The sequence below is a fragment of the Podarcis vaucheri genome (genome assembly GCF_965113315.1).
Source record: "Podarcis vaucheri genome assembly, chromosome: 16".
NCBI lineage: Eukaryota > Metazoa > Chordata > Lepidosauria > Squamata > Lacertidae > Podarcis > Podarcis vaucheri.
The window spans coordinates 30339751-30350329 of record NC_138754.1 but is presented as its reverse complement, the minus strand read 5'-3'; positions in this window follow the sequence as shown (position 1 = coordinate 30350329).

Genomic DNA, 10579 nt, shown 5'->3' with positions numbered 1-10579 from the left:
GACAGTTTTTCCGGGTCATGTGGGCTGCATGACTAAGCCTCTTCTGGCGAAACCAGAGCAGCGCATAGAAACGCCATTTACCCTCCCGCCAGAGCGGTACCTATTTATCTACTTGCACTTTGATGTGCTTCCGAACATTAGGTTGGCAGGAGCTGGGACCAAGCAATGGGAGCTCATCCTGTCGCGGGGATTCAAACTGCCGACCTTCTGATCAGCAAGCCCAAAGCTCAGTGGTTTAGACCACAGCACCACCCCCGTCCCATATAAAAACATAATAAAACATTAAACATTAAAAAAAAAACCTTCCCTATAGCCTTCAGATTTCTTCTAAAGGTTGTATAGTAACTTATCTCCTTGGCTCAGGGGTCTCCTAACTCCATACCCATATCAAAATCTTGGGAGAAAAGCAATGACAAACCTAGGCAACATCTTAAAAAGCAGAGACATCACCTTGCCAACAAAGGTCCATATAGTTATGGTTTCCCCAGTAGTGATGTATGGAAGTGAGAGCTGGACCATAACGAAGGCTGATTGCTGAAGAATTGATGCTTTTGAATTATGGTACTGGAGGAGACTCTTGAGAGTCCCATGGACTGCAAGAAGATCAAACCTATCCATTCTGAAGGAAATCAGCCCTGAGTGCAAAGATCATGAAGCTGAGGCTCCAATACTTTGGCCACCTCATGAGAAGAGAAGAGTCCCTGGAAAAGACCCTGATGGAGGGAAAGATGGAGGGCACAAGGAGAAGGGGACGACAGAGGACGAGATGGTTGGATAGTGTCTTCAAAGCTACCAGCATGAGTTTGACCAAAGTGCGGGAGGCAGTGGAAGACAGGAGTGCCTGGCATGCTCTGGTCCATGGGGTCACGAAGAGTTGGACACGACTAAACAACTATACAACAACAACAACAAATGTGATTTGCACTTTCCAAACTGATACTCGGGCCAAAACACAGCTGTCCTTAATGCTTCTCCAAATGTTGTGATGCAGTTCTCCGACCAAATCATGCAAACAACAATGTATTATATTAGGGCAAAGTGAACATAAAAAGACAAACACTAGTAAAAATCACATATAAAAGTGCATTATATTTGGGGAAAGTGCTTGCAAATAAATGAGTAAGAGCACTAAAATGCTGATGAATTTTGAAATTGCAAACTGATGCAGAAATACCCCTGCCCACCGTGAGACTGGAAAACCGAGGAAAACCCAAAACTGATGAATTCATCCATCCCTGCTCATTAATAGTAGACTCTCCAAGTGTCTGTATTTTCCAGGGGCGTCCCTGATTTAGAGAAGCCACCCCAATTTCTAATTTGATCCTGGAATGTCCCACTTTTCCTTAGGATGTCCTTATTTTCATATGTTGGAGGGTATAGAGTTATCCGACCCCTGAACCGTCTGAAGGCAATTCTGTAAAGAGAAAGGTTTTTAAAAAAATAAAAATAATGTTTTATTTTCTTTTTATATATATTGGAAGTTGCCCTGAGTGGCTGGCGCAACCCAGTCAGATGTGTGGGGGTATAAATAGTAAAATTATCGTTATGGAATGGGACGTCTCTGTTTTCATCGGAGAAATGTTGGAAGGCATGTAATAGCATGATACGCTTTCCCTTCTTGCTGCTAGGAACCAAAGTTTTATGATTCTCTACACACCGACTTTGGAGTAAGCCCCTTCAAACTCAGTGTAGCTTGCTTCCGAGTAGGCATGTTCAGGTTTGCTCTCTGAAAGAACCCATCTCCTGAAAGTTGTCCCTCTTTATCTGAGTTCTAATCTGGCTCCCCACCCTGCCCTCCTTGCGGTCTGATGCCCAGTCAATCCTGTCTTTGACAAGGAGAGCAAAACCAAAAGGGGGGGGGGGAGAGAGAGATTTTCTTTAACTTGTATTCATTTGAGCTGCTTTAATGCCAATAGGATATGTAGCTTCTATCCAGTAATTGGAGCTGACAGGCGTTCGCTTGCGCCCTGTCCTTGTGGTCCCCTTGGAATTGGGCTGGAGGCAGGGTGTTTTCAACCTCAGGATCTTATCTTTGGGATTCCTTTCCTGAGGACATCTGCTGGAATCCATCTTCAAAAGATCACCTTTGACCAACACTGCTTTGTTTTAACTCCATTTATTTACATGCCAGTCCCTCTCTCTCTCTCTTCCTAGGACTTTAGTGTTGATTTGAGTCTTTGCTGTTGATTCATTCGCTCTGCCATTTCTTGACCTACCAACAACAAATAAACAGGAAAACTATTTTCTGTTGTTGCTGCTGCTGCTGCTGTTACTTTTATTTCTTTAAATTCAACATTTTTAATGCTGCAAAGAAGGTGGCTAAAATAAAATCAAAATGGTATGGAATGCAGTCAGTTACTTACATCAACCTGTTTATTGAGCAATCATCCTCATTTCATAAAATCACAGAATTGTAGAGTTGGAGAGGACGCCGAGAATCATCCAGTCCAAATCCCTGGTTGCATGAAGTTTGTGTGGAGGTTAGAAACAACACCAATTATTTGTTGATTTTGATTTCTTTGCGGGGAGGTTAGACAATACAGTGGTACCTCGGTTTACAAACTTAATCCATTCCAGAAGTACATTCATTCTTTTTTATTTTTTTAAAAAAATTAACAGTTTTCACGTAACAAATTATCCAAACAAATCATCTTCATTATTCCCATTTTCCCCCTCCCACCTCCCCAACAAACCCTCCCTCCCTCCCCCCTACGACTTCCCTCAGCTCCTCTCTCTGATTTCTCAACCAATTTTAACTTCTGAATATTATAAAATTATATACACCCTTATATTATCTATCTACTATGTTGACCCTCAATAAATTTGTGTCTTTTTATTCAAAACCTGCCAAGAAGTCCAGTTCATTTTGTTGTCTTTTTAAATAATTTGTAGAAGGTTCCCATTCTTCTTTAAAATCACAGTTGTCCTTGTCTCGTAGTTTGCATGTCGGTTTCGCCAGTTCTGCATAGTTCATTAATTTCTCTTGCCACTGTTCTTTTGTCGGGGTTTCCTCATTCTTCCATCCTTGTGCAATCAAGAATCTTACCACTGTTGTTGCATACATAAATAAATTCTTTCTTTTCCTTGGCAGGTCTTGTCCTACAATCCCAAACAAAAATGCCTCTGTTTTTTTTATGAATGTTATTTTGAACATCGGAAGTCCGTTCGTTCTTAAACCAAAGCCGTTCTTAAACTGAGGCACACTTTCCTTAATGATGCCTCCCGCCTCAGGTGCCCTTCCACCGTTCGGCTTCCGTTTGTGGACCAAGGTAAAGTTCGCTAACTGGGACACTACTTCCGGTTTCGTGGCATTTGTACATTTGTATAGTTTGTAAACAGGGCTGTTCTTTAACCGAGGTACCACTGTATTGCATCAAGCAAACTTTGGTGCATTTTCTTTTACTTTCATTATTGTAGAAAGTTCTTTTTTTTTGCAGGGTGGGGCAAATAATAATAATAATAATAATAATAATAATAATAATAATAATAATAATTTATACCCTGCCCATCTGGCTGGGCCTCCACAGCCACTCTGGGCGGCTTCCAAAAAAATATTAAAATACTATAATACATCAAACATTAAAAGCCTCCCTAAACAGGGCTGCCTTCAGATGTCTTCTAAAAGTCTGGTAGTTGTTGTTCTCTTTGACATCTGGTGGGAGGGCATTCCACAGGGAAGGTGCCACCACCGAGAAGGCCCTCTGCGTGGTTCCCTGTAACTTGGCTTCTCGCAATGAGGGAACCTCCAGAAGGCCCTCGGAGCTAGACCTCAGTGTCCGGGTAGAACGATGGGGGTGGAGACGCTCCTTCAAATTTGCAAGAGCAGTAGATCAACTTGAATGGAACAATTTGCCAGTATTGTGATTGGAGCCTACTGCAGAATAGTGGCAGCGTGGAGGTGCCCACAGTCTAAAAGAGAAGAAAAACAATTTAGTATCAAAACCACCAACGCTTTAAACAGACAGCAATTAAAAACAGCAGTAGATATACAGGTCCCCCCCCCCACTCATATGCGGGGGTTATGTTCCAGGCCCACAAGCAAAATTGCGTGGAACATTAATAATAATAATAATAATAATAATAATAATAATAATAATAATAGCCACAAGGACTCTCCAGCTCTATCCCACCATTCCCGGTTTGAATTGAATTCTTTATTTCCCAGTGCCTCATGTATACACAAGGGATGCGGGTGGCACTGTGGGTTAAACCACAGAGCCTAAGACTTGCCGATCAGAAGGTCAGCGGTTCGAATCCCCACAACGGGGTGAGCTCCCGTTGCTCAGTCCCTGCTCCTGACAACCTAGCAGTTTGAAAGCACGTCAAAGTGCAAGTAGATAAATAGGTACCGCTCCGGCGGGAAGGTAAACGGCGTTTCCTTGCGCTGCTCTGGTTCGCCAGAAGCGGCTTAGTCATGCTGGCCACATGACCCGGAAGCTGTACGGCGGCTCCCTCGGCTAGTAAAGCGAGATGAGTGCTGCAACCCCAGAGTCGGACACGACTGGACCTAATGGTCAGGGGTCCCTTTACATGTATACGCAGTCGCTCACAAGTCAATCGCATGTAAGTGGGGGGGATGCCTGTATAATAAAAACTGGGATCTAAGAAAAAGTCCACTTAAATAAAACTGCATTCACCACCCACAGTCACGACTGGACCTAATGGTCAGGGGTCCCTTTTTTTTGTTTCAACAAGCATTTACAATTGGATTAAAAAGGTCTGTGCCCATGGCTTTTTTCCAGCCAGAAGTCACCGAAACTCAGTTCCGGCACCTCTCAGGTGGGCACCATTGCTATTCTAAGAGAAGTTCATGGTGAGTTCCCGCACCTCTTTTTCTAGAAAAATGGCACTGTTTGTGCCTTAGATGTCTATTTTGTAATGTTTGTAAGTCAGCCATCAGTCATGTGATTTGTTTGTAAATCACCTTGACAAATATGTAAAAGGTGACTAATAATAATAATAATAATACAGTAATAATAATAGATGCCTACAGTACGTCTGCACACTATATTAGGAACAAGCTCCCAAACTCCCTCTCTGCCGAGAAACTAGACTGGCTCTCTCCTTGCTATGCTTCCACTGGGAGGTAAAGACTTTGTCGTTCCAACAGGTCTTTGGGAATTGACTGATGCTGAAAGGACTGATGCTGTGCTATTTTAATTATAATTATTGACATGTTTTAAACACACACACACACACACACACAGAGTGAAACCTCGAAAATCGAACGTAATCCATTCCGGAAGACTGTTCGACTTCTGAAGCGTTTGAATTCCGAAGCACGGCTTCCGACTGGCTGACAGCTAGGCTTTTTGCATATCAGAAGCCACGTCGGACATTCAGGGTTCCAAAAAGCATTTAAAATGCGTAACACTTACTTCTGGGTTTTTGACGTTTGGGAGCAGAAACAATCGGGAACGAAGCGGTTCGAGAACTGAGGTTCCACTGTATGTATATATATGTATGTATGTATGCGTGTATGTATGTGTATATATATGTGTGTGTGTGTATTCTGTCAATTTCAGTGATAGATTTTTCTATGTTTTTTCCCCCAGATGATCTTTATTGAATTTTTAGTTACATACTGTACATACACATACATTATATTTCACATTTGTTCTTGCTCTCCTGAGCTGACTTCCCTCCTTCCTTCTTCTTGCTTTTTTGTGTCCTCTTTGGCTTTTCGCCTTGTCTTTGTCCATTTTCCACAACATTGTTCTTCTTCATTTTTTCCATTAAATGTCCGTAAACAAATAAAACTTTCTATATATACAAATTCTTGCTGTCTGTCTATATTCATTTACAAATATTGTTCAGTAATAATCCTAATATACATTTTTAATTCATTTTGATATTATTATCCAGTAAATTTCTTGTATTTTCCCGTTATGAGATATTATTTTAATTCTACTGGTTTCCCTATTTCACATCATCTTCCGATTTTTCTATGTTTTAAGCACTTATCATTTTATCTGTAAGACCTCCTTGAGTCCCATCAAGGAAAAAGGCGAGGTATGTATCTATCTATCAATCAATCAATCAATCAATCAATCAATAATCAATGCCCATTTTATTATTATTATTTTTAATATCCTTCTTTTCTTCCCTTGGCCCCCTCCCTTTAACATCCCCTCTCTGCACTCCTGTTTTACTTACAAACAACCCAGTGTGTGGCGCTGGCAGTCACCTTCCTCTAACTTAGTCTCAGGGTTGCCCCTGCAGAACTCAGCGGAGAGGAGGATGGGAATAAAACAAGAATTGGTTGACTCCACCTGCCGTTGGCTCTGGCTTCCCCTACTGTTGGGCTCACTGCTTTCTGCCCTAGGAGTCCCAATGGGCCCTAGCCATCACTGGAGTAATCTCCAGAGTTATGGAAAAGAAGCCATGGAAACTGTAAGTGGGAGGCACAGCCAAAATCGGGATGGAGCTACGAAGGGCAGAGTGATCCTCCTTCAACTTGTTATTTCTGGGGTTTTGCATTGCCCAAGTCGACCATCTGTTGCCCTCTCTGATTGGGTGCCCTTTCAAACTCGCTCTCGCTTAATTTCCCCACATCCCTTGCATTGGATCGCCTGTCCCTTCAGTTTCCCTCTTTGTCTAGGGCAGCTGCCTGTAAAACAATAAAAATGGCACTTAACCCCAGTAACCCTCTGACTGGGGTGCCATAGAAAAAGGAAGCCACTTTCTCCTAAAGGGTCAGGTGAATTTTGGCCCCTTGTTTGTATCATTAGCTTAATTTTCTAAGAACAAGTCCCATTCCCTGTGATCTGCCCTTTTCTCTCCATTTGCCCACAAATGATAAAGTGAAACAAGCAAAGTGAAGCATGTAAACTAGGCAACAAAATACAAAACAAACCACCATATAGAGTCCCCCATCCACAGGGTCACAAGCCTAATAATAATAATAATAATAATAATAATAATAAATACACACCATACATTTGAAGCCACACACTCATGAAGCTTGGGTACTGTAGTTAAACCTCACAGAGCTACAATTCCTGGCACCCTAAACAAATTATAGTTCCTGGAATTTTTTTTTTTTTTGGGGGGGTGCATGGTGTCATGTGCTTTAAATTTATGGGAGCACACAACTTAATTCTGGTTTCGTCCTCATCCTTCTCTGTGCTGAGCTGTAGGCTGTGTACACACCACATGGTTAAAGCACACCCCCAAGAGTCATGGGAACTGAAATTTATCCCCACACAGCTTCAGTTCCTGGCACCCTTAACAAACTACAGTTCCCAGGATTCTTTGAGGCTGCAGAAATGTGTCGCTGCTTTTTGTGTTGAATATATGCTATATGGTAATTTATAGACCTAATAGGTATCTAAATCCATTTGCAAATGCAGAATGTAGGCACCCTTTATATAGAAATGAGCAAACCAGTGAAATTTCAGGGAGCAGGCCAGCAGGCCATTACTTACATCATAGGAGCCTACACAATACAAACACTATTGCTGTACGTAGGTTTTATTTTATTTCTTTTTTTATCTTATATTTTGGAAATGTACATCCAGTTTCCCCCCCTTTAAATGTTTTGGGGGGCCCCAAGAGAGTGGGGCCCTAAGCTATAGCTTGTTTAGCTTATACGTAAATCCCGCACTGATTAATTCCCTCAACCGTTTCCAGATCCTTTATAATATTGGTTGCCCTTGCATCTGTTTGTTTTCCCTTAAAATACTGTTAAGTTGCCATGGCAAAAAGTGACTACTAAATTTTATGAATAATAATAATAATAATAACAGAAATTTATTGGATGTAAAGAACATAACAAACTATTTCAAAATAAGTAGGTTCTTTCTTACCCCCACCTTTAACAATACCAGGACAATCAAACATTAAAAAGAGTTTCCCACATTAATTGGGATGTGGTGCTTTTGATCTGGGTCAAAGATCAAGCACTAGACTGGGAGTTTAGAGAGGGAAGTCGGCACCAGTCAAATGAGAAGTACAATGTGTATCTATGATTGTGAAATTATTGGCAGTGTTGATGATAATTGATCTGCCATACCACTGGTGCTTGTGTATGAAATAAAAGGCCACCACAACACAAGAAAAGTGACCAGGTTTTGTTTCCCTTGAAGAACGTGAGAGCACTGCTCCTGAATGGAGTTTCGAATTGGATATTGGAGCACTCCAAATTATTTGCCCGACCACATGAGCTGATTGGAGCCACAGCGAAAACAAGGCGAGTCAGCCACTGAGGACTGTCTCCTCTGGAGAAAGGGCATGGGAAGTACTGTATTTTTCCGTGTATAACACGCCCCCGTGTATAAGACGACCCCCTATTTTGGGGGAGTCCAAATTAAGAAGATGGGGCAGATTGCCCAGAGTTGTTGAGCTTTTTTGGGGTGGGCGTTGCTGAAAATCACTCAGCTGCTTGACCGACGCTGCCAATCGCACACGTCGCCAAAACCACCAACCATCTGCCCGCTCGCTGCAAAATGCTGCCAATCACCCACCCAAGAACCGCAGTGGCAGCCAATCGACAGCAGCCCTTGCCACAGCCACTAATCACTCGCCCAATCGCCACTGATAATCTCCTGCTCGCGTCCCCGCTCTACACTACCTGTGTATAAGATGACCCCCACTTCATAACATTCTTTTATAATAAAAAAAACAACATCTTATACACAGAAAACTATGGTACATCAAGGAGGAGTTGTTCTGTATACTCCAAAGCTAAGCGCCTAGGAATAACTGAAAACGCAAGGGGCTTCCGTTTCAAGAGAATGGGGTGCAAGTTCTGTTACGTACAATGGCAGTTCAAGGGAAACGCAACTCAAGTCACTCTAAAAGGAGATCTTGGAGCACTCAAAATCATTTGCCCATCCACATGCGTGGAAAACAGAAGATCTATCTGAAAAGCTACACACGGCAATCTGCACTGATTGTTGCAATGCATGCCTAATTATTATTGTTCTATAATTATAAGATCATTATATAATCTTAGAAGGGGCCGTGGCTGTTGGGGAAGAGGCTGTGACAAGGGAACCTGCACACCTGAATTTGCCGCTACATTACTGCCAGGCAGTGTGGTCCAATGGTCAGGGCTGATGGGAACTGTAGTCCAACAACAACTGAGACCCAGGTTTGTGAAAGGCTGCTGCTGTACACTACTACGAGGGCTAGGAAAGGTAAAGGGTCCCCTGACCATTAGGTCCAGTCGTGGCTGACTCTGGGGTTGCGGCGCTCATCTCACTTTATTGGCCGAGGGAGCCGGCGTACAGCTTCCGGGTCATGTGGCCAGCATGACTAAGCTGCTTCTGGCAAACCAGAGCAGCGCACGGAAATGCTGTTTACCTTCCTGCCGGAGTGGTACCTATTTATCTACTTGCACTTTGACGTGCTTTCGAACTGCTAGGTTGGCAGGAGCAGGGACCGAGCAACGGGAGCTCACCCTGTCGCAGGGATTCTAACCGCCGACCTTCTGATCGGCAAGTCCTAGGCTCTGTGGTTTAACCCACAGTGCCACCCGCGTCCCGACCACGAGGGCTACAGACATTTAAAACAACAATGAATGGCGTGGTTTGTGTAGAAGTCTGTGCCAAGCATTTGGCTGTCTCTCCTGCAAAGAGAAGAGCCCCAGGAATCTCTCTTCCCCCTTCCCTTTTGTGGGATCCTGCACGGCTCTCCAGCAAAGGGAAATCGGGAGGGCTTATATTTGTAACGCCTATTGAAACTTTGACGGATGGGAGCTGCAGGAGTACAAATGTATCGTTCCTTGTCATCATTAATAGCTTTCCTCCCCACTCCAATTTACTTTTTTCCTGTTTTGTTTCCAAGCACATTTGGAAAGGCGGCAGTGAAATTAACAGCTATTGACAGCTGGGTCAGTCCAGGAGGAACACATCTGGAAGGAAGTTCAGGAGAAGGAGAGACACGGAGAAAATGCAAAACCTAGGGCATAATTGGTAGCACTTTTGGGTAGCTTCCATTCATCTCCGTGAGACTTGTGTAGGGGAAGCTCCTAGCAGAGTGTGTCTCCTCAGAAGTGATAAAAACTAGTATATGTGCTGCCGAAGCGAGCACAGAAGTGATAAAAACTAAAAGCCAAATGATGTGTTATGTTTGTGGCGATGTTTGTTCTGTTAACTCAGTGGCAATGTTTGTTCTGTTAACTTTGCTGCTGTGTGTGTTCTGTTAACTTGGTTAATAATAATAATAATAATAATAATAATAATAATAATTTATTTATACCCTGCCCATCTGGCTGAGGTTTCCCAGCCACTCTGGGTGGCTTCCAATCAAGTGTTAAAAACAATACAGCATTAAATATTAAAAACTTCCCTAAACAGGGCTGCCTTCAGATGTCTTTTAAAGAGAAGATAGCTGCTTATTTCCTTCACATCTGAAGGGAGGGCGTTCCACAGGGCGGGCGCCAATACCAAGAAGGCCCTCTGTCTGGTTCCCTGTAACCTCACTTCTCGCAATGAGGGAAGCGCCAGAAGGCCCTCGGTGCTGGACCTCAGTGTCCGGGTAGAACAATGGGGGTGGAGACGCTCCTTCAGATATATTGGACCGAGGCCGTTTAGGGCTTTAAAGGTCAGCACCAACACTTTGAATTGTGCTCGGA